Source organism: Clarias gariepinus, chromosome 12 (assembly GCF_024256425.1).
Source record: "Clarias gariepinus isolate MV-2021 ecotype Netherlands chromosome 12, CGAR_prim_01v2, whole genome shotgun sequence".
In the NCBI taxonomy this organism is placed as follows: Eukaryota; Metazoa; Chordata; class Actinopteri; order Siluriformes; family Clariidae; genus Clarias; species Clarias gariepinus.
The window spans coordinates 30,484,921-30,510,301 of NC_071111.1; the positions used below are offsets into that span (position 1 = coordinate 30,484,921).

Genomic DNA, 25,381 nt, shown 5'->3' on the forward strand with positions numbered 1-25,381 from the left:
ATGACTATCGCCCTGTAGCACTCACCTCAGTAGTGATGAAGTGCTTTGAATGCCTGGTCAGAGACTTCATCATCTCTTCACTACCAGACACACTGGACCCACTACAGTTCGCTTATCGTCCAAACCGTTCCACGGACGATGCAATCTCACATCTCCTCCATACATCTCTCACTCACCTGGACACTCGGAGGGGGAATTATGTGAAAATGCTCTTCATCGACTACAGTTCTGCATTTAATACCATAATTCCCTCCACACTTACCACCAAGCTGGAGCACCTGGGACTCAGCTCATCAATGTGTCAGTGGATCTCAAATTTTCTGACTGGCAGACCACAGGCAGTAAGGATGGGCGGACATGTCTCAGCCTCCCTCACTCTCAGCACTGGAGCCCCCCAGGGTTGTGTTCTGAGCCCCCTGCTGTACTCTCTGTACACCCACGACTGCGTGGCCACTACCAGCTCCACCACCATCATCAAGTTTGCTGACGACACTGTTGTGGTGGGCCTGATCACGAACAACGATGAGACGGCCTACCTGGAGGAGGTTGGAAATCTGGAGAACTGGTGCCAGAGAAACAATCTCCTCCTGAACGTCAGTAAGACAAAGGAGCTGATAGTGGACTTCAGTACAAAGCAGGCGAGGAACTACCAGACCCCCATCATCAACAGGAGCCCAGTGGAGAGAGTGGACAGCTTCAGATACCTCGGTGTTCACATCACGCAGGACCTGGCATGGTCCTGTCACATCAACACCGTGGTAAAAAAGGCCCAGCAGCGTCTCTACCACCTCAGACGCTTGAGAGACTTTAGACTGCCCTCCAAGGTGCTCAGGAATTTCTACTCCTGCACCATAGAGAGCATCCTGACGGGAAATATCACGACCTGGTTTGGGAACAGCACCATGCAGGACAGACGAGCTCTACAGAGGGTGGTGCGATCAGCTGAGCGCATCATCCGCATCAAGCTCCCTGACCTGCACTCGATCTACAGCAAGCGGTGCTTGACCAAGGCCAGGAAGATTGTGAAGGACCTCAGCCATCCCAACAACGGACTGTTTACTCTGTTGCGGTCTTGGAAGCGATTCTGCTCCCTGAAGGCCAACACAGAGAGACTGAGGAGGAGCTTCTTCCCGCAGGCGATAAGGTCTCTCAACCACAACCACACCACTATGCACAACTAACACAATCTTTTCATAATTGATCAAATCTATCAATCTTTTTACATCCATGAACACTATGGACAATTACACGCACACCTTCCTTCATATCTACACTACATTTTGTACGTTTACATCCTGGACCATTGCACAAAGACACTTTAATAACTTTGCACAGCTACCTTCACAACTACACTACATGTTTACGTTTACATCCTGGAACATTGCACAAAGACACTTTAATAACCTCTGCACAAAGACACTTTGTTCTATGCATATTTGCACACCCAGTACAGTATATTTCAATTTGTACAGTATATTTCTATTTTTATGTACATCATATTTCTATTTTTAGTTCTATTTTTCCTAGCACATTTCTATTTTAATTTTTAGTTCTATTTTTCCTAGTTTAATTTAATTTTTCTATTTAATTTCGATCGTATTTCTGTTATTCATATTTTTTTCTTATTTTTAAACTTTAATTCTCTTTTAGGGTCAATGGTAGTCGTATAAGCATTTCACTACATTTCGTACTGTGTATGTTTGTGTATGTGACAAATAAAATTTGAATTTGAATTTGAATTTAAAGGCATGCGGCATGCACACTATTTTAAACATCTTTAAAGTGTGCCAGTAGGGCAAAACGTATTTACATATATTTACTCAGTTCCTTTTATTCCTGTGTATATGTTTAATTAATCTGCATAACTTTAAAGGTGTAATCAGCATTTATATAATTTTTATTAGATAAAGGAAGGAATGAGTGGGTAAGATATGTAATGTTTGGTGTCAATCTCAAGCTGGCTTTATTTCAAGAATGTTGGTAAACATGGGTAATTGGTAGCATGAACAGAGCTCATGCAAAATTACTTTTTATAAAGTATTAAAAACTCCAACCGGATGGGTCACACGTGACAGCCGAAACACCTGTCTAATTTATGCACGGAAGGAGGAACCACGTGAGGCGTGGTTAAGCCCTGCAATCACATCCGATTGGATGAATCACCTGTGGGACGGACTGACCCCCAAGGGACAAAACCCCTTAGGAAGTCCACAGAGAGAAGAAGAGAAGATATCATCACAACTGCAACCTACAACATCTTCCAAGCAGCTCGGGCTTCGCCCTTGCGGGCACTGCACCGCCGCTGCAGGCGTCATCCGCTCTTCAAAAACTCTCAACGAGACTTCGTGCCTGAACTCCAAAGTCCCGCAACGAAGGAAACCTCAGGAGAAGTTCCAGAGCGCAGCCATCGGTAACCAGGCAACCAACGCCTCACCGAAGGGCTTTCCCGACTGACGTCATCCCTACAACAGCGCACCAACCAATCAGCAACGCAGTGATTCCCTTCGCTGGAGGCGAACCCACGGATGAGAACGAAACATAACGCAAGTAAACAAACAAAGCTGCATACCTTGCTGAAGTTGGTGCTCGTTTCATAACTAAACCGTAAGATTAAACCCGAGACCCTGCTCTTGTGACTTTCGTTGATCTAGTAAACAGTACTAGAATAACTTCATTCATTTTCACTTGCCAAACTGTTTGTGTGTATGTGTGCGTGCGTGCATTCAAGTAGTGTAGTTTCATGTATCGTAAATTAGTCAAATAAATTCTTGTTTCTTTATAAAGTACTGTTGTCTTGGTCATGTATTTTAAAGTCTAAACATTTGCCCAGATCGTGGTACCTTGCTCATAAATTGCTAAATACTAGATTTTGTGTTATAGCCGTTGGCCATGTGATAACCAGAACTGGTAAGATACACTAAATTGTGCTAAACGCTGGACGGGTAGTCAATATAGTGTACGTTATAAATTTTGATTCAATTAATCAAATTAAACACGAATCGTTAAAGATTCGATACAACTCTGACCCAGAGCTAAAAATTACTTATTAATGATAAAGGATGCGTTGGCATTGTGTTCACATTAAAATGTCTATATTTATTGGTGGACAATGCAACCGTCATTCGTTGTCTTTATTATGTAAACCCTATGTATTAATGATGAAAAATGCCGGAAGCTATTCATGGTCATTATCATTGTTAAAACGCTACATATTATTAATGAAAACATCACAGATCGGGAGTTTGATTTACTCTGTTTAACAGAAACCTGGATTAGAGTATGTGGCTCTAAATGAAGCTAGTCCTCCTGGATACAGCTACATACACCAGCCTCGGCTAACTGGTAGAGTAACTTATTTAAAATGATAATTTGACTATTATACAAAAACACGGACACAAATTTAATTTATTTGAAGTTCTCTATACGAAACATAACAAGTGTAGCTAGAAATATGAAATCAGCTTAGTCGATCCCAGTAATTATCATTTACAGACCTCCAGGGCCGTACTCTGTATTAAATGGTCTTGCACCACAGTATCTGAGTGAACTGCTAGTGTCTTACGGTACGCCATGCTTACTTCGATTAAAGGCTGCTTGTTAGTACCACGTGTTATTAAAACTACAGCAGGGAGCAGAGCCTTTTCTTACAAAGCCTCAAAGTTATGGCATGGTCTTCCAATTAACGTTTGAGATTCAGACACAGTTTTAGTGTTTAAGTCTAGGCTAAAAACCTATTCATTAGGCCAAGCATTTTTGTAAATAGATTTGTCTTAGGTAAAGGAGCAGGTCTGGGGATTACGGTGAACTGGTTTAGATGCTGTCTTTCCCACGCTCATTGATCACTCAGGTTTGTTGACGGTAAAGTGACTGATTGCTTTACATCACAGGGAGCCCTCATGTCTGTGTTTTCTTCTGGCTCTCCCCTTTCACTTATGTCGTCATAGTTAGTCAGAGAGCGGCTCCTTTCACACTAGAGATTCAGGCATGAATGTGAGTATGATGATCTTACCACAGTCTCTCCAGTTTACACAGAGGATTCTCCAGTAGAGCAGAGAGACACTTCACTCCTGAGTCTCCTACTTTATCATGGCACAGATCCAGGTCTCTCAGGTGTGAGGGGTTTGATCTCAGAGATGGAATCAGAGCAGCACAGCCTTCATCTGATACCAAACAATCAAACAACCTGTAGAGAAACACAATGACACACTCTTCATCAACCGATGTTTATATTGGCTTAGGATTTGTGTTTGGAAAATTTGTTTTTAAGATCCTTTTAAAAATCTCTAATTTTAGAAAAGGATAAACAGTAGTCTTTTACAGCTTTTTGCTCCAATTTATAAATTTGGTCAATAAACAGCAAAACGGAGGTGACTGTGGTGAGGACAAAGCTCCGCGAGATGGCATGAGGAAGAAACCATTGAGAGGAACCAGACTTAGAAGAGAACCAATGCATATTTGAGTGATACCAGAGAGTGCAACAATAAATAATTCCTGCTATGTTAGATGATCAAAACAGTTTTAATCCCAAAACTCCTCAAAGCTAAAATGTCCAAAGCTATTTTTAAGGTTAATATGTGAAACTGTCCTAAATAAAGTGGGAAGGCGAGCAAGAGGGTCGTTCTGAACATTTTCTCCATAAAATCTAATAGTAAGCAGCGTCAACTGGCCCATGGGGGAAATCTGGGTGTGAGTGATGTTGAACCTAAAACCTCCGCTTCAGTCTCACTGTTAGAGAATGTGTGTTACTGAGAAGCAGGTCATGTGACTCTCAGAGAGATGATCTTACCTCAGATTCTTCACTTTAAAGTGAGGATTCGCCAGTACAACAGAGAGATCCTTCACTACTGGGTCTTCCAATTTATTCCTGGACAGATCGAGTGTTTCCAGGGTCAGATGCACTTCTCTCAGTCCTGAGGATTCTGAGCTGAACAGTGACACCAGAGCTGACACACCGTTCACTCCAACTGAACCACAACTGATTCTGGAAAAAATAAAAGGGACTAACATTAGGGCAGACTAGTGAAAAAGGGGTTTATTATGATTTAGTAAAAGATTTCTGTTATCAGACAGCAGGGCTTCTACTTGCATTTCTTTCTGGGAACCATAAAAACAATCCATTATTTTCGATTGTATAAATAAGTTTAGTACATCATTTAAATCTGTAAAGGGTCGACTTTTATTGATGTCACTTACAATATCCACTAAACTTTGTGCTTTTGTAAAAATAAAATAAACAGGGTTCGCTTTCAGTCGTCTCAGTCTCCACCAATTTCTTTCTGAAACACGTCGCTAAAATGAACTCAAACTCTACAAATACTGCACACACACACACACACACACACACACACGAGAAATAAATATTTAGAAAGATTCACTTAAAAGTGTCTAATTTTAAATTAAACTTCAGTCAGAAATAAATATTCAGTTTATTTAATCCGTATGAATCCAAGGAGAGGTACAATCTAATGACCACGCCCCTAACACACTCAGAGTTTTCTGAGCGTTTGGAAGATGTTGCGCTCTACAGAATGTTCTGGAAAGTGGGAGGAGTTTAGCTTTTCCTCAGAACAACACTGACTCAGACAGAGAATGTGTGTGTTTTAAAGATTGTTTTTTGCTCCAGCTGATGTTTAAAGTGAATAGACACACGATAAGTCTCTGTCTGCACCTGTGACAGGGTGTGTGTGTGTGTGTGGAAATGCAGGTGTGTGATGTTCACTTGTGTCTTCAGTTAAACTGGAGCTGCTTTTCGAGTATAACACAGAGATGTATGACTGTGTGTAGGGTGTAAGAGTCGGCTTTTACAAACATAACACCCTTTTTCCATTGTGCACTGGTTCCCGTCTGCACTGTTTGATCCTGAATGTGAGTTTTTTCACGGCCATATTCATGTCATAAATGTGTCTCTGTGTATAAGATCATCTGTGTCCCTCTCCACTCAATCCTGGACATTTTTATAGTATTTAAAAACAAAAACTCAAGGCTACAAGATCCAGTTCACAAAAGTGAATGGTGCACTGTCAATGTGTGAGTCTGTGTGTGTGTGTGTGTGTGTGTGTGTGTGGAGCTACAGTAAAGGGAAGATGAGGAATGACTTCCCCTCCCTCCTCTCTTATTTAAGGGGGCTACTGTCATGTTATTAGTGAGAAAATCATTCCGTGTTTATAGCGACACCTGCTGGCCAATTTTGTCATTGCCAAAGTACAAAGTTCCTGTTCAGCTACAGTATTTTATCACAAGAGTTACTCTGGAAAACATTGTCTTTTACAATCTCGAATCATCTGCTTGTTTAAAGCCTTCTAGAAGCATTGCTTGTATGCAATGTAGTTAATATAATTTTAATGATTCAGCATTTCGATGTATTGTGTAATTTTGTGCACTTTGTACATTTTGTGAGGCTGTGTACCATAAGCAGCTCACCTGTTATCTTCACTATGTTGTTTTCCTGGTTCTTAAACTTTATATTCAGAGCCTATTCACCTGTTTTACAGTATCTCTGTATAAGAATACATTGTTTGTACTGGTAATAATCGAAGATGGCGCCGGTAAGGTTGGCTGCCGTCACGACTGCTCCGACCACCTTTTCTTTGTTTTTGTTTTTTAAGTTAGTTTTCAGCGTTTTTAAATCGGCAAAATTACCACCATGGAGTACATTAGTTATGATAGAGACACTCTTGTTTCTATTGGTATACAATGTACTCAAAATTCGAAGTTTTTAACTTTGGATCCGAGCTGGCCGAGTGAGATCCTGAGGGACAACAAAGGACGCGACGCGAAGCGAGGGAAACGAGCCGGCGTCAGGAACAGGCTGAGAGCCCGTGCACACCGCACACCTCTGCCTAGCATCCTGCTCGCCAACGTCCAGTCACTGGAGAACAAGCTCGATGACCTCAGGGGCAGGATAAAGTTCCAGAGAGACATTTGGGACTGCAATCTCCTCTGCTTTACCGAGACATGGCTGAACCCAGCGGTGCTGGACCACTCCATCCAGCCGGCCGAGTTCTTCTCGGTTCACCGCATGGACAGGACACGAGACTCGGGGAAGTCAAGGGGAGGCGGAGTGTGTTTAATGGTGAACAGCAACTGGTGCAACAGCGCGAGTGTTGTTTCTCTCACACGCTCCTGCACACCAAATCTGGAACTACTGTCCATCATGTGTTGTCCTTTTTATCTACCTCGGGAGTTCACATCAGTCATAATCAGCGCTGTTTATATTTCACCACAAGCGGACACGGACACTACCTTATGCGAGCTGCATGAGGCACTCACACCACAACAATCAAGTTGCCACTGTTGGGCCCTTGAGCAAGGTCCTTAACCCTCAACTGCTCAGATGTATAATGAGAGAAAAATGTAAGTCGCTCTGGATAAGAGCGTCTGCCAAATGCCTAAATGTAAATGTAAATCACAACACCGGGACGCTGCGCTTATTGTGGCGGGGGACTTTAATAGTGTCAACCTCAAACGTGCAGCGCCAAACTTTTATCAGCACATCACCTGCCCCACCAGGGGTGAAAGGACACTGGACCATTGCTACACCACGGTCAAGGACGGCTACAAGGCACAATCTCGCCCTCCGCTTGGCAAATCTGACCACGCCGCCATCTTCCTCATGCCAAAATACAAACAAAGGCTGAAACAGGAAGTTCTGGTTCAGAGGGAGGTCGCGCGCTGGAAGGACCAATCGGTGGCCGCGTTACAAGACGCACTCGATGACGCAGACTGGGACATGTTCCGAAACAGCTCCGATGATGACGTCAGTGTGTTTACGGAAGCGGTTGTGGGATTCATCGGGAAACTAGCGGATGATACAGTGGAGAAAAAGACTATTAGAACGTTTCGCAATCAGAAGCTGTGGGTGGATAAAACCATCCGTGACGCTCTGAGATCTCGCACTGCTGCCTACGACACGGGACTTGCGTCGGGGGACATGGAACCGTACAAGGCTGTGTCATACAGCGTCCGGAAGGCAGAGGCGAAGCAGCGCTACGGGAGTAAACTAGAGTCACAACTCCAACAGAATGATTTTAGGAGCCTGTGGCAGGGACTAAGGGCAATTACGGATTATAAAACACCAACAACCGGTATGACAAACGCGGACGTGACTCTGGCAGATGAGCTGAACACTTTCTATTCTCGCTTCGAGGCTGCAGCTAAAGACGCTAGCGATGCTAATTCTAGTGGCGCTAACGGCTGCAGACAGGAAGACACTGCCAGCACCGGAAACGCGTTCTTCATCACCGAGCACGACGTGAGGAGAGCCTTCAAGAGAGTGAACACCAGGAAAGCAGCAGGACCAGACGGCATCTCAGGCTGTATTCTTAAAGCCTGCGCAGACCAGCTAGCACCTGTGTTCACTGAAATATTTAACATCTCTTTATCTCAGTCAGTGATCCCCACATGTTCCGAAGAAACCTCATCCTGCTTCTTTCAATGACTATCGCCCTGTAGCCCTCATCTCAGTAGTGATGAAGTGCTTTGAACGCCTGGTCAGAGACTTCATCATTTCTTCACTACCGGACACACTCGACCCACTACAGTTTGAATACCGCCGGAACCGTTCCACAGACGATGCAATCTCTCATTTCCTCCACACATCACTTACTCACCTGGACACTAGGTAAGGGAATTATGTTAAAATGCTCTTCATCGACTACAGCTCTGCATTTAATACCATAATTCCTTTCACACTCACCACCAAGCTGGAGCACCTGGGACTCAGCTCATCCACGTGCCAGTGGATCTCCAATTTTCTGACTGGCAGACCACAGGCAGTAAGGATGAGCGGACATGTCTCAGCCTCACTCACTCTCAGCACTGGAGCCCCCCAGGGTTGTGTTCTGAGCCCCCTGCTGTACTCTTTGTACACCCACGACTGCGTTGCCACTACCAACTCCACCGCCGTCATCAAGTTTGCTGACGACACTGTCATGGTGGGCCTGATCACCAACAATGATGAGTTGGCCTACCTAAAGGAGATTGTAAATCGGTGCCAGAGGAAGGCAAAGGAGCTGATAGTGGACTTTAGTACAAAGCAGGAGAGGAACTACCAGACCCCCATCATCAATGAGAACCCAGTGGAGAGAGTGGACAGCTTCCGATACAGATCTGGCCTTTAAAAACGCACGTTTTCGGAAAAGGGATCCCACGACTTGCCGCGAGTGCACGCGGCAAGCTGTGAAAATGCCCTTCAATACCTGTAGGGGGCAGTCGTGTTTCAGTCTAAAGTATTGTGTGTCTACTGAAGCCGAAAAATGTTATGTCTTTTAGGCGCCCATTGACGGCAAGCGACAGAGCTCATAAACGTGTCAAGCTCAAACTGTTATGTATTTATTCATCATTTTCATTCAGAATTATTATTATTATTAGTAGTAGTTCTCCAAATTTATTATTATTATTATTGTAACGCACCTGCGCGTGTGCAAAAGAACTACAAAGATGTATGACGTTAGCCTATATTTACGCGCTTTAAACGCAGATGGGTACTGGTGGCTCAGTGGTAGGTGATTCGCCCGCCAAGCGGGAGACCCGGGTTCGATTCCCAGCCAGTGCTCAAAATTCCGGTGCTATTCGCTAAAATACCACGATATAGCCATTACATTATCAAGTTATGCTTCAGTACTAAATGCATGTTTGCAATTGAGAATTTTTTTTTCTTAAGCTATGAAACACATTAGCACTCACCTCACAGTTGCTGTAATTTAATGATTTTCATTAGCAAAAAGTGTAAAACAAAGGATTCACATTTATTACATTTTCACCCAGAGCGGGATTCGAACCAGGGTCTGAACGATTTTATAGGATATACGGATATTATACAGATATTATTTAAGCAACGCCACACCACGTGGAAAGCAACAAAAATGCTTCAATTTCATTGGCTGTCACTGAGCTATTCACGACTGGCTCCCGCGGAACACAGAATCCCCAGGCTTTGACTGCGCTTTCTCCATTCGTTATTACAGGGGCGGACTGGGACCAAAAGGTGGCCCTGGACTTCCTGGCCCACAGCAGCCCACACCATAATACATTGGCTCATTAATGTAGAGATACATTTTTAACACCAGTTACTAGTATAAAAATAAGTGCGGGAGGGAGTTTCGCCCGGGGAGCAATTCAGTGTAGAACCGCCACTGCCTATTTTCCACCACATCACGTACTTCCCTGATCTCCGCGCTTTGCTTTTATACAGATGGAGCCACGCCAAATAGCCGCGGCCGTGTAAATTGCGTACGAATGGCGTACGGCTGCCCTATGCACGCCGTAATCCCCCCTCCTTTTTCTTCGAGAAAGGCGTGTCAAGATTTCACAGTAAACACGCCCATTCAAGCCCTATTTATGCATTTACCTGGTTCCACCACTAGATGACGCTTCGTTCTCAAGGACACGTTAACACAAGCCAGCAATTTAGCTGCGCTGAGTTGCAATCACGTGATTTTAACAACCCACCCCCGCCGAACTGACGCTGCCAAACTGCACTAGAGATGAAGATGGCGGCTTAATGGACTATTCGCGGTAAGTGGTGTTTTTATTTATAAAATTTGTTTGGGATTAGTTTACAGTTTATTTTCCAGTTTAGTTTTTTTACCGGCCGTTTTTGAAAATCACTGGCAGCACCAGCAGCGGTCAGATGTGACTTTAGATAACTTAATGATCTGTTTACCAAGTCTGGAGTTAACATTACAGCTTACTGTCAGTGTCAAAAACTCACAATGTCACTCCTCTTTAACTAAAAAAGACACTAAAGCTTCGAAAATACTATTAATGTCCCTATTACAAAAGCTGCACTACCGGATTAAGAGTGTTTGTGCTTTATAAAAATGCCTTTAGAATCTGACCGTTTGTTGTCTGGATAAATTCAGCATTTATTTATTCTTTGGGTAAGAGTTAATCTGCAGGTTATTTCTGTGAATATAATGTGATGCAGTTCATGAAGGACACAAGCTGAGGATAGATGTACAGGAGCTCGCGAGCTGAACGCTCATAACCGGGTTTATATTTTTCTCAACTTGGCCGTGACTTTGCGCGGTAGCGCGAGCGCTTAGTTACCGAGCTGGATAAAAACTCTGAAGTGTTTATCAGTTAAGGAGTGTGGGGGGGGGAGGTGTATGTGGGAGGAGGTGAGGCGGGCTTCAGTACTCGGGAAGTTATAGTTTGGCTTCAGAGATGAACTAATATATACGAGTGTTATATCGCCTAACTTATTTGTATGAAAAGCGCATTTTAATTTAATGCAGACGATAATACAGACAGACCGGAGGTTAACACTAACAAAGTTCAATGGTTAAAGTTATCCCAGTTTATTTACATTCCAGAATTCCCCAAAACAGTATTTTACTAATATCTTTTATATATATTACAACTAGATATTCTGTAAAGTTTATTTATCTTTGTCTTCACTAAATTCTCCTGTTGTCTTTAATCAGAGCTCCGCTGTGGAGGATTGGGGGGTCAGACGGATGACGGTTGGACTTTTGGAGCTACTGGAGGAGCCTGAACAAGCTGTTAAAGGGAGCTGTAGGAGGGATGACGTCACAGTGCAACAGCTTTAGAATGATGTTTGGTTAAGGTCTACTGTATATTCTGAACATAGAATTGCAAAACGTCTAATACTTTAGGGAGGAAACAAAGAATTAAACAGTTCCATCTTTAATATTTAAAAAAAATGATATTTTAATATAAAAGAACCAGATAGAGACTGATAAGCAGCTGGTGTTATCCGGGTATTTTAATGACCTTTAAGCAAAAATTAAACATGTTTTCACCTGTTTTATACAAATTATTGTTTTACCTTTGACTAGTTTTGAAAGAATAAATTTTATTTTTAAAGTCATGTGTGCGTGTTTTAATTGTTGAGGGATTGTTTGTGTATTTAAAAATACATTTACTTAAACCAACAACTTCAATGTGCAAAAAATGGGACCCGACATTGTTTTAAATAGTCAAAGAGTTGGGCTAATAATAATAATAATAATAGTTATTATTATTATTATTACTGGTTATAGAAACAAATGAAAACAACAGTTAAACACTTGATCATATGTATCTGTGCTAGTTTGTGTTTGTGATTATGTGACCCATAATAATTTTTTTCTCAGTATAATTTTTTTGGGGGGTTTTAAGAACTCCATCAAAAGAGCAAAGACAAACTTAGAAAGAGTGGAAGGGAAGAAACCTCAGTGGAGAATACTGACTATGACATGGTGCTAATTGCTCTGTGTGTGTGTGGTTTTGGCGGGGGGAGGGGTACTTCAGACTTACTTGTCTGTGCGCAAAATGTTTGTGTTAAACCAACGGAGAAATGCAGGAGCGCGCACACACACACACACACACACACACACACACCTCTCATCCACAACCGCTTTAACTGTTGTCTTGTAAATCGTTGATTAAACCTAAGAACACAGCTGTTCAGCACCAGTCCTAAACACAAGCGCAGGGTCTCTTTTTGTCCTTAATTAAAAGACACCAATATGTTAATAATTTACACAATGATAAAATGTTGTTTATGTTTAATGTTTATTTTGCGGGAAAAGGTAATAAGCAATATTTAAAATAAAACAAACCAGGAAGTAAGTGTTTCATACATTAAGGTGCTGTGTATAACCAAGTGCCCCAACAGACATAGCAACAGTGTGTGCGCTGTGGGGGATTGGAAGGTGAACGAAGATAATCATTTACAAGACAAAAGGTGTTCAGAGGTGTGTTATACCCCCCTTCCACGGATTGCCGCCCATTACACAATCGCTATCTTCAAAGAAAAGCCGCCGCCCCTTTTCATTCAAACGCGTTAGCGAGTGTTTTTCTTTCCCTACGCTCGGTTTTGTGAACACAGTTGCGTTCAGTAACACGGTGGAACCAATTACATAAACAGCAGCAACAAAAACCATTATGATCACACTTTGTTTAATTTATATTGTTTAAATATTTCGCAGCTCTGTCCTCTTTGCATTGCTACGTGTTTATTTACTTCCTTTTCGCATCGTATAATGCACTCTAAAATCGACACTATCAAACTTGGAAATTATATAATATTAAATCAAACATCAAGTTATTAAAATTAACGAATTTACCCTAACCCTAACCCTAACCCAAGAAACCCTAACCCTAGCCCCGTAATTTATATATATATATATATATATATATATATATATATATTTTTTATGTTTAAATTAACGTTTCAGAGTAGCCTATATAATTTGTCTTGTCATCTGTTTACAGCATTGGCTGATTTTGTAATTGAGACCCATGGGTTACATTGAAATATTTTTATTATTAGTAGTAAGCCAGTCTTTAGTAACCTTGAATAAATCACAATATAAGCCCTCTCCCGCGCGCACGCTCTCTCTCTCTCTCTCTCACACACACACACACACACACACACACACACACACACACACACGTACACACACAAACAAATAAAACATGAAATCGCGTAAAACCAAATGAAACTATGGCAAAAATATATAAGCAGTAAAAATTACAGTAGTATCCTGTAGGTGATTCCTGTCCTGATAACAGGCGCTGACCCTCTGGAACTGTTTAGTTCTGTTAGTATTGTGTTCAAGTGTGAATGTTTATGGGGATTTAATCTGTCTCTGCTGCCGCATCTATTCACCGTAGTGATAAGTGATTAATGTCCCATCAGATCTTTGATGGGGGAACGTTATACTGGTTAAATGACTAAAGACAGACTGATCCGTATGGACAGATATTTGTTTCAGATATTATGCGTTATTAATCGATTTGTTTTGCCAATTATGACTATCAGCGAAAAAAAACATCAGAGAAAACATCAAAAATATATCGAAAACAAACCCAAGCAGGAGTTAAATTTTAAGCTTTACTTTGCAGCAAAATATTATCTATCAGTGTATTAAACAGAAATAGATAAAATACACCGTAATGTAAAATACTGTACATAGCCCGCATTTGTATTCCATACCTACAACGACTGGTATAGATAAATTACAGATATTACCGTGTCTTTAAGTATTATTAAGGATGTCGTGAAAAATATTGCAATAAGTAGTTTTATTAATTAATTTAATCATTAATTAAAAATAGCATAAGCATCATGGATTGTGTATTGAGGGATTTAGATCTGTTTTATGAATCGTTTTTTTATCCCTCTTTTTTACCACATCATCTATTTATGAAACTATGTTGACGTAAGTTATGTTATATATATATTAAATATAGTAACCGGCTGCTTGGACACTGCAGTTAACTGAAGCAGTCAATGCTCCATCTGGTGGGATTATACAGCATTGCAACCATCTTTTTAGAAAGCGCATGGGGGCGTTTATGGGGCGGGGCATTGTTAACTACGTCATCGCGGGGGATCACATTCCGTGCACGGATCGATCATGGTCCTGTCACGGTCCTGTCATGGACCTATCATGCTCCAAGCGGCTGTTTGACGTGGCTCCCACTGTAATGTGGAGCAAGCCCGAGATCATATTAACGTAGAATTCTTCATTCAAAGTTATTCATATCAGTGTATAGTAAGTGTGATTTGAAAAGTGCTATAACTCCACCTGCTACAGTTTCAGCCCAGTGGAACAATCTGACTACACGTGAAGTGCCATGAAAAAGTATTTGCCCCTTCCTATTTTTTTTCTTTGCATATTTGTCACACTTGTATAGGTGGAATTTCACCTAAACACTTTAGGTGAGAACGTATAGGTTAATATGTATAGGTGAGAACAGCTGATTCACACTTGGGGAGAGTGAATAATTTGCATTTGAATGTTGTCTGGCATTGTAAGCACACGCAGTGACACTAAAAGAACAATAGGATTAATAGGAATAGGAGGCACTAAAGAGGAGGATTTTAATTTAGACTATAAAAAAATTAACCTGCGTCTATTTTTAGGCGTGCCAGCTGCCACTTTTTAGTCTTATAATGCCCACATGACATTCTGGTACAGAGCTGGACATAGCTCCTCCATGCCAATGATCCCGGGTTTGCACCCTGCGCTATAAAATACGAGTACGACGGCCATCCGCGGACAGCAGCTCCTGCCTCCGTCCGCTCGCGCTTGCTCTTCTTTGAAGTCCCTGGGGCGCGTTCCAATTGCCCCGTTTGCATGCCGCACTTCCACGTTTTGTGCGCGCGTCTCACTCACACCGCGTAGTAAAATCCACTGTAAACCAACAAACCCCGAGTATTTTATAGCGTGGATTGGAAGCCCGTGATCTTTAGCAAGGAGAGCTCTTCTTTACTATTCGTGGCTAATTCCGCAGCCCCGCTTCTTCGCATATCTGAAGGAGAGGCCGCTTAACTAGTGAGCGAGGAGCGATATTCATTTGGGCGCACGCCGTGACAGGCTGAAAAAAAACTATTGTCCTCAAAAATGTAACAGATGAGGACTCTGATAAATGTGCAAAAACTATATAATAAAACTATATAAGACTACATGCCTTTATAAGACTCAGCTTTTATTTAAGCGCACTCACAATAACGAAAAAACGTGATTTTTTAAATGTTTGAAAGCAAATAAGCTTGACTTGAGCGCGTCAGAAAATGAACGCAAACGTTTTTTTAAATGGTCAGAGTCAGTCTGCTTGCTGTTTTCCCGACGCGTTCATAATCATTAGTCTACTTCTGCCGGTGCACTCTGAAAAACTTTATGCATGCGGCTGAGCGCTGATTAAAACTATGGAGTAAATTAAAGAGGAGAATCACGATGCCGAATCGAAGTCCTGAGCCCAAACCTCATTTAAATTAAATTAACAAATACTATAAGTAAAAAAAAAAACAATAGCCCACGTTTAGAAACCGTTTATAAATTCTTTTCGACATGAGTTGGCCCTGTGTTATGCGCAGAGCGCCGAGAGATTCCCTGAAGCTCCGAAATCACTGGGGCATTTTTTTTAAATAGATGCTATTGTTAATAACTGATGGAGGTTTGGGGCTGTATACACACACATTTTTTGAGGGGTTTAAAACGAATTAGTCCGAGCAGACCTACATGAAAGGTGAGAAATGAGTAACTGCGTGCGCTGTCGCGGTGTATAAACTGTACAACACACGTTTATCAACCTACATAAAAACGCTGCCTTTAAAAAACGCTTTATAAAAACGCTGCCTTTTGTAAAGTGAAAGTACTTTACAAAAGACAAACTGCTTTATTTCAGTCATGAATTCACAATCACATCACATTCCAGCTATTATTTCCAGCCGTGGTTAAATAATGTATGAAATAATTACTAAATGCTGGACACAAACAGCAAATATGATGATTACAAAATATGGCATTATTACAAAATGCCAGAAGAAGCTCGTGGTCATAAAATAATATTTACTTAATAATATAATATATATAGTTCATTCATGTCTTCTGATGATGTCGACACATTTTTTACGTTTTAAATAAGATATGTTGCCATATTCACGAATCAGGACATTTGTATATTTAACACTATCAGATAGCCTACTATCAGGAAATTAAATTAATTTCAACACCATTTAAATCGAGACATTGCCATGTCTTTTACTGTTTTGTCCCTGTTAAAACATTACAAAAAATATATAAGAAACTTATTAAGAATTTTAAAGCACGAATTTGGGCATCTCATTTCATCATTATGAAAAAAATATGAAGCACATATACACACATTTATCATGAAAGATCTGTTGTAAAGCAAAATAAAATTCATGTTTGCTTCAGCATTGGGAACAATATTGTTTTAGACTAAGTAATTATACACAATTTTTCGTTGTACAGTACTTGGTCCGGCGTTTAAATAAAGTCCTTCCATGCGCCATCTGGCGGATATTCAGTGAAGCACAACACATTTATTTAAATTCCCGAATGTTGCTTACGGCAAGTCGCGGCTCGCCCCGCGCTAAATTGAGGCATCTCGCGGGAAAACACGCGCAGTCTTAATGACCACATCTGTACCTCGGTGTTTACATCACGCAGGACCTGTCATGGTCCTGTCACATCAACACCGTGGTAAAAAAAGCCCGGAAGCGTCTCTACCACCTCAGACGCTTGAGAGACTTCCCAGCGGGCACAACAAATGTAATCCATGTGGATTTCTGGTGGATATTTGGTGAAGTGGTGGATCCACCAATTTTCACCTGATATCCACGTTGATTCCACGTGGTTTTAGGCATGTGGAAAACCTGTTCTAAATTAATGTGGAATCCACATGGAGTTTTAGATCTACATTATTCTTCGGCCATTTCCACGTGGATATCACGTGGAAAATAATTTCGTACCACCTATTGATGGTTGCTGGATCTAATTTTGAATGCATATTTTGTATGCTTTTACATAAATGTGACAATCATTAATTAACATTAAACACACTCTAAAATAAAATGACGCATATGATGCGTCCAATGTGAGCCAAAATGTGTTCTAAAATGGCATTTTCAAAATGTGTTACTGATCGCCTAAATGCCACATCTGACTACAACGTACACTGGATTTGCAAACTAAAAAGTAGTTTAGAACACCGATGTGCTATCAGAGGCGACCCATAGGCGTCGCTGCACAGAGTGACTTTGCAGTCTAGCGAGTGGTACTGAGCATGCGCAGTGATCAGCCTTTCCTGGATCCCGTTTTTTTAAGTGGAAGCGCAAAAACATTTATATCTAATTAAAAGAAATTAGAAACTTTCACCGCGTGAAAACGCTATGGTAACATCTTGTCATGTTGCCGGTTGTGAAGCATGTATGTACCAAACACGCCAAATTTTTGGCTTTTATAACCTCGGTCAGGTGACGTCATCTGATAGGACGCACCTGCAGGTTATAAATAGGAGTGAACCGGAAACATTCCTCAGATTCTTGTCTTTACCTAGTTGTGAGCGTGTGTGTCTAACCAGCAAAAATAAGTGTTTAACTCACCGATAATGGCAGAGTTTAAACGAGATGTCCCTCCGTGTGTATAATCCATATCGGAGGGCGATCTCTACACTTTACTGCTTCGATTAAGTGCTGCGCGCGCGCCTCGCATTGAGAAGACGCTCTCTCCCCTTTTCTTAGCAATCTCCATATAAGTTAACCCTTTCATGGAGTAAGCTGTATTCATCCCGTGTTTTCCTGCCATCAACTTATTTATTTATTTAAATATAATTGAGGTAGAAACACGGAGTTATATGATGACACCCAGATAGAAGAGACGCTTCCAGGCTCTCTCTTCTGGGACATCATCCTTCCTGAAAAGCTATTACTTCCTTTCAAGCTGTGTAGACTTTTATTTTCCCTGGAGGGAAAAGCTTTTCAGGCAGCAGGTCAGGTTGGCGCATTGCACATCATGGCGGTTTTGCACGCCTACCAGGCTGACCTGCTGAGAGACTTGAGTACTGGCGGGGCTCTGCAAGGTAAGGCGTATTGGATTTACGCCGGGCCACAGACTTGTCTCTTCGTGCAACAAAGCAGACGGCTTGTGCTATCGGCCGTTTTATGGCTGCTATGGTCTCCGCGGAGAGGCACTTGTGGTTGAATCTCAGGGGCATTAGGGAGAAGGATAGTGTATTCCTCCTCGATGCCCCATCTTGCCTCCCGGCCTACTTGGCGATGTCGTTAACTCGGTCGCCACTAGGTTCATGAGGCAAAGTTATATAACAAGCCTTCAGGAAATTCCTTCCCCGCCTTGCTCAAGAGTCGGGACTGTCGACCACCCAGTCTCGACCGGGTCTGACTGCTGCGAGGCATGAAACACACAAGGAGAGTGTTTTTGAGCTGGGCACCCCCTCGCAAGATTGGGGTGTGTCACGCAATCCGCCTCAAAAGAGGTCAGACTGGCATATTGTCTTCACAAAGAAGCCCTGAGGTTCATGTGCCCAGGACCGTGGGGGGTGGCCCCCAATGGGGAGAGGCACGCAGCATTCCTTTTAAAGAATGAAGTGTTCTCCCTGGCACCCCCAGGAGGTTGGTGTTCTTGCTTTGCCACCACTGGTGTTTCGGGCAACTCCAGTCTCCAATAAAATGTTAGTTCTTCGGGTTTTTCCTGCCGTGTTTCAGGATGCCGAACATCTAACATCCCCCCGTTTAACCAAGCCGCTGAGCTTTGCCCCTGTCAGAGAAACTGGCAGCGTGCAAGCTACTACCAAGTATATCTCCTTGAGTACTAAGCACTGTACAGAGAAACTACAGGATTCAGTTCTCACATCACCCTCCGCGTTTCAATGGCGTGGTCTCCACTTCCATGAAACCGGAAAGTGCAAGAGGAACGGGGGGCTGCGTCCAATTTTTTAGATTTTGCGGGCTTTACCGCTATCTAAAAATAAATCAATGGAAATATTGCCACAACACAGGAGGTTCCTGAGGTTCGCTTTCGGGGGCAAAGCTTACCACAATGGGTCCTTCCATTTGGTCTAGCTTTTTCACCCGCACATACACAAAATACATGGATGTAGTTCTGGCTCTTACGACTCCAGAGCATCCGTATTGAATTACATGACTGGCTGGCCCAGTCTCAGTAGCTAGCGCTTCGCTCAGCATGTCGTTCTAGCTAATCTTTGTTTCCTAGGATTGAGATCCAATGCCATGAAAGCATGCTCTTTCATGTTTAGAGGACAACATTTTTGGGTGTCACATGGAATTTGAGCGTAAGCGGGCACAGCTGTCTCCCGCTCGTGTCGAATCCATTCTCAACACCGTCAAGGAAATCAAGCTAGACCAGAAAGTGACCATCACTTTCAGAGATCTTAGCTCTCATGGCAGCTGTATCCACGGTGACACCTTTGGACCTTCTGCACATGAGAGCATTTCAATTGTGACTAAAAACCAGGGGATTTTACTCTAGGGCCAATCCCCAATAAGGGCTACGCGCCAGGTGCTTCGTACCCTTCCTATGTAGTTCAAACCCCGGTTTCTGACTCTGGGTCCCACTCTAAGTTCGTCTTGTCGTCGCAGATGCTAACGACAGACGCTTCCCCCATGGGCTGGGGTGCGGTCTTAAATGACCGTCCAGCCCAAGGGAGCTGGAGAGGCCATCTTTTTGCGCGGCACATCAATTGCCTCAAAATCATGGCTCTATTTCAGACCCTAAAGCACTTCCTCCAGCAGTTGAGACTACCATGTCCTAGTGCGGGTGGACAACACTATGGCAGTCTCAAATATTAATCGCCAGGGCGGACTGTGCTCGCGCCGCTAAATAGCTAGCGCACCAGATTCTTGTCCCTCAGGGCGATTTACATTCTGGGAAAATTTCATGTAGCGGAGGTGGACCTCTTTGCCACGCAAGATCAGCAAATTTCCCCTTTACTACTCTCTGACTCTAAGTCAAGCTGGTCTTCCAGCCAGCGTAATTAAGACTATTCTAAGTACTAGGACTGCCTCCCCTCAAATAGAATGTATTTGAAAGTTGGTGCATGACGAAGCAGGTAGACCCCGTCCACTGCCGAATTGTTTCAGTGCTGGAGTTTCTGCAGAAAAAATTTGTCCTCTTGCTTGTGCCCCTTGTTGAACCACTAGAGTCAGCGCCTCAGGTTTCTGACCCTTAAGATGTTTTTTCTAAATGGTGTTACCTCTCTAAGAGGATCAGACATCCCTATTGTTTTTGAAGCCTTCTGTCCTCCGCCTTTACAGCTTCGGAGCAGGAGAGACTTCACTTACTGTGTCCAGTACGTGCTCTTCAGATTTACGTCCACCGCATGGCGTAAACTTAAGCCAGTGGCGTAAGTCAGAGCAGCTTTTACATGTTTCGGGGCCACAAGCTGCGTGAGAGATGCTATTGCCCTCTTCTATGAGGCGCGTGGGCTCACTTCGCCTCTAGGAATCAGGGCTCATTCAACCAGGGGAATCGCCTCATCAATTGCACTAGCAAGAGGTATTCCCTTGCAGCAAGTCTGTGATGCGGAGGGTTGGTCCTCTCCGCTCACATTTTCCAATATGCATCCTATTATTTTGAAGCCTTCTGTCCTCCGCCTTTACAGCTTTGAAGCAGGAAAGACTTCACTTACTTTGTCCAGTACGTGCTCTTCAGATTTACGTCCACCGCATCAGCTAGTGGCGTAAGTCAGAGCAGCTTTTACATGGTCTGGGGCCGCAACGGGGGGTTGCCCACACTACACTGGGCTATTGCTCTCTCCTATGAGGCGCGTGGGCTCACTTCGCCTCTAGAAATCAGGGCTCATTCAACCAGGGGGATCGCCTCATCTATTGCACTAGCAAGAGGTATTCCCCTGCAGCAAGTGTGTGACACGGAGGGTTGTCCTCTCCGCACACATTTATTACATTTATAGTTTGGATGTTCATGCTACTCCGGGCCCAGGGGTCCTCGAGTCAGCTACCCAGACATAGTTCTGAGACCTTCTCTGCCTTGTGCGCACACGCTACACAACCTTGGAATCCAGACATTTGCAGTGCGGCGGCGTTGGTACTCTTGTTCCCATAGCGTTTGCACGCAGCATCGAGTGTAGCCTTTGAAAGGAAACATCTCGGGTTACTTTGCTATAACCCTGTTCCCTGAAAAGGCGGGAACGAGATGCTGCGTCCCAATGCCGCACTGCCTATGTGACCGGACGTCCGTTCAGACAAATCAATCTGAGGAATGTTTCCGGTTCACTCCTATTTATAACCTGCAGGTGCGTCCTATCAGATGACGTCACCTGACCGAGGTTATAAAAGCCAAAAATTTGGCGTGTTTGGTACACACAAGCTTCACAACCCGCAACATGACAAGATGTTCCCATAGCGTTTTCACGCAGCATCTCGTTTCCGCCTTTTCAGGGAAAAGGGTTAAAGCAAAGTAACCCGAGACGTTCTTATGTGCATTTTGTATTGTTTGTTTTAAAATATGAATAAATTATTAGTTATTACAATTTTTAAGTGATTTGTGTCTGCTTTACACAGGATGTTGTAGACATTTTGAACTTTGCAGAATTTACGTTGAACACAACACGTATTGTCCATGGGCTAACATCCATGTCTTTTCCAAGTGGTAAAAAACACGTGGATTCCATGTGTCAAATCCATGTGGATTTCGACTTGCCTTTTACGCCTAAATTACCCGTTTTTTTCACGTGGTGAAAACACGTCTTCTTTACGTGGTTTCCACGAGTTTGTGCCCACTGGGTTTAGACTGCCCTCTAAGGTGCTCAGGAATTTCTACTCCTGTACCATAGAGAGCATCCTGACGGGAAACATTACGACCTGGTTTGGAAATAGCACCATGCAGGACAGACGAGCTCTACAGAGGGTGGTGCGATCAGCTGAGCGCATCATCCGCACCGAGCTCCCTGACCTGCACTTGATCTACAGCAAGCGGTGCTGGACCAAGGCCAGGAAGATTGTGAAGGACCTCAGCCATCCCAACAATGGACTGTTTTCTCTGTTGCGGTCTGGGAAGCGATTCCGCTCCCTGAAGGCCAACACAGAGAGACTGAGGAGGAGCTTCTTCCCGCAGGCGATAAGGTCTCTCAATCACATCACACCACACAGGAGTAATGTCTTTTAAACATTAACACTGACTGGACAATCATGGACACATTCATGCAATACATATTTACATATCTGAAGCCATTGCACATGTCACCTTATACAATACATGTTTACCTGCCATTGCACATGACACTTTGCCACTCTGACACTTTAAGACATTTTAATGCCACTTTAAAACATTTAAAAAAAAAATTATATATATACTTCCCCCCCATATTCCTATATTCTATTTTTGTGATATTTTTACATGCCCTTATTTGTACAGTTGTTAATTTTACTAGTAAGATTTAATTTCCTTTGTATTTTATTTCTTTTATTAATATTTATTCCTTATATATAGTTTTTTATTTTCTTTTTAAGGTCACCAGCGGTCGTATAAGCATTTCACTGCATATCGTACTGTATGACTGTGTATGTGACAAATAAAATTTGAATTTGAAACTCCCGTCCCAGGTACGAGGATTAATAAACCAAGATAGCCCCATACCCGTTTTTTTTTTATATGTAAAAATACCAAAGAATATTATTGTGTATAGAGTGATTAAAGACAATGCAATTTATGCTATCATAAGGAAAATTTTAATTTCTTCCATTCCAAGGATTAAAAACGGTAACAATGTCAACTTTAGAGAATTTAGAATCCAGAAGAGGCCTTAATCACTGAAAACCTTTAGAAGAAGGGGGGGGGGGGGGGGTAAATAATTTGCATTTGAATGTTGTCTGGCGTTGTAAAGCGCAGTGACACTAAAAGAACAACAACCCAGGATTAATAGGAATAGGAGGCCCTGATTATACTGCATAAATATTATTGAGCACAACAAAATTCCTTCGTGCTCTGGAAAACTTTGTGTGCGGTTGACTTTAGGAAATTAAACAGGAGGATTTTTATTTAAACTATAAAAAAATTAACCTGCATCTATTTTTAGGCGTGCCAGCTGCCACTTTTTAGTTAGAAGTTTTCAATACAAATCTTATAATGCCGACATGACATCAAACATTCCCCTTGTTAATATTTAAACTTTTTACTATTTTAGCTATTACTGTTTAATTTACTTTAAAATAACATTAAAACAAGCATAAAACGTTTATTTATTTATTTTTTTTATATTGTTGACTACATTTGGGCCGTGTAACGGGTTCGACCCTAAGTGCAAGGGCGGCACCATGAAGCACGGACTCGAGGCGAGTTCTTACAGGAAAAAATGGGAAGGAAAGTGTTAAAGAAGTGAGGATAGAAAGGAAGAAAACATCCCCGCAGACACACTGACCTACACCACCAAACTTTCTACACACAAATCTGTAAATGCTTCACTGTTTATCTCTTTTGCACAATATTCATTACTTTTTGCACTAATTCCTCACTTCTTGCTGCTGTTTACTACCTCAACACCATATTTTATGTTCTGTTATGTCGTTGTTGCTCGTTTGCACATTGGCATGTGAACTTTATGTTGTCTATAAAACCTGTAGATAGTCTTCCTTAGTTAGTTAGTTTTTGTTAATTTATGTTGTAATGTAAGTTTATGTTGCATGTAGCACCTTGGTCCTGGAGGAACGTTGTTTTGTTTCACTGTGTACTAACTGTATATGGTTGAAGTGACAATAAAGCCTACTTGAACTTGAACTTAGTTGTTCAACTTCAACTGCTAACTTGAACAGTAGCTTCTGCCTCCGTCCGCTCGCGCTGACTCTGCTCTCCGCGGATGGCGGACCGGCCCCTCCCATCTCTTGCTTCTTTGAAGTCCCTGGGGACGCGTTCCATTTGCCCCGCTTGCATGCCGCACTTCCGCCTTTTTGTGCGCGCGTCGCACTCGCACCGTGTAGTAAAATCCACTGTAACCCAACAAACACCGAGTATTTTATAGCGCGGGGTGCAAGCCTGGGATCATTAGCAACGATAGCTCACCAGCCTTGCCTAATTTCGCGTCCCCGCTTCTTCGCATATCTGAAGGGGAGGCTGCCTAACTGGTAAGCGAGACGCGATATTGATTTGGGCGCACGCCGTGACAGGCTGAAAAAACTGTGTCCTTAAAAATTTTACAGATGAGGACTTTGATTAATGTGCAAAAACTATATAATAAAACTATATAAGACTACATGCCTTTAAAAGACTCAACTTTTATTTAAGCGCACTCACAATAACGAAAAAAAGTTGAAAAAAAGTAAAAAATTATTTTGTAAATGTTGTAAGGTGCGCTGTTCTGCATCGTTTTTGGTGAACTTCAGCGCGTCAGAAAATGAACGCAAACGTTTTTTTAAATGGTCAGAGTCAGTCTGCTTGCTGTTTTCCCGACGCATTCATAATCATTAGTCTACTTCTGCCGGTGCGCTCTGGAAAACTCCATGCATGCGACTGAGTGCTGATTTAGACTACATAGTAAATTAAAGAGGAGGATTACAATGCCGAATCGAAGCCCTGAGCCCAAACCTCATTTAAATTAAATTTATATAATTTATAAATTCTTTCTGACATGAGTTGGCCCGGTGTTATGCGCAGAGTGCCGGGAGATTCCCTGAAGCTCCGAAATCGCTGGGGCATTTTTTCTAAATAGCTAAAAAGCTATTTTTGATAACTGATGGAGGTTTTGAGCTGTATACACACGCATTCCTGCCTAAACAACTCATAAAACTACACCTGTGACACAATAACAGTAATATTTCAAACATTTTGCAGGCTGCCTTTTGGAGAAACGAGAGAATAATGAATAAACTAGTTGTTGGATCAAAATAACCCAACCAGGTGTTCATTTGTAAACTACATCTTATATGAGCCAACATGAGCAACCCGACAATGTGTTTAAAGTACCTGAAATAACCCAGAACTTAAATAACAAATAATGTCACTTTGCGCCACCTGGCGGCCATTTTACGAATGACTTTAAAATGCAACTTATTTATTTTGGCCGCTGACGTTTTTACACGGCGGTAATAACCATTTCGATTGGGTACCTTCTGTATATCAGAATTAACACA

At 42.3% G+C, this 25,381-nt stretch overlaps 1 protein-coding gene across 1 annotated transcript in view; it reads right to left on the minus strand.

The window, feature by feature from the left end:
* LOC128534528 (NACHT, LRR and PYD domains-containing protein 12-like) overlaps positions 1–25,381 on the minus strand; it is a 238,989-nt gene that overhangs the window by 115,874 nt on the left and 97,734 nt on the right. The gene's annotated exons all lie outside the window — the stretch shown is intronic.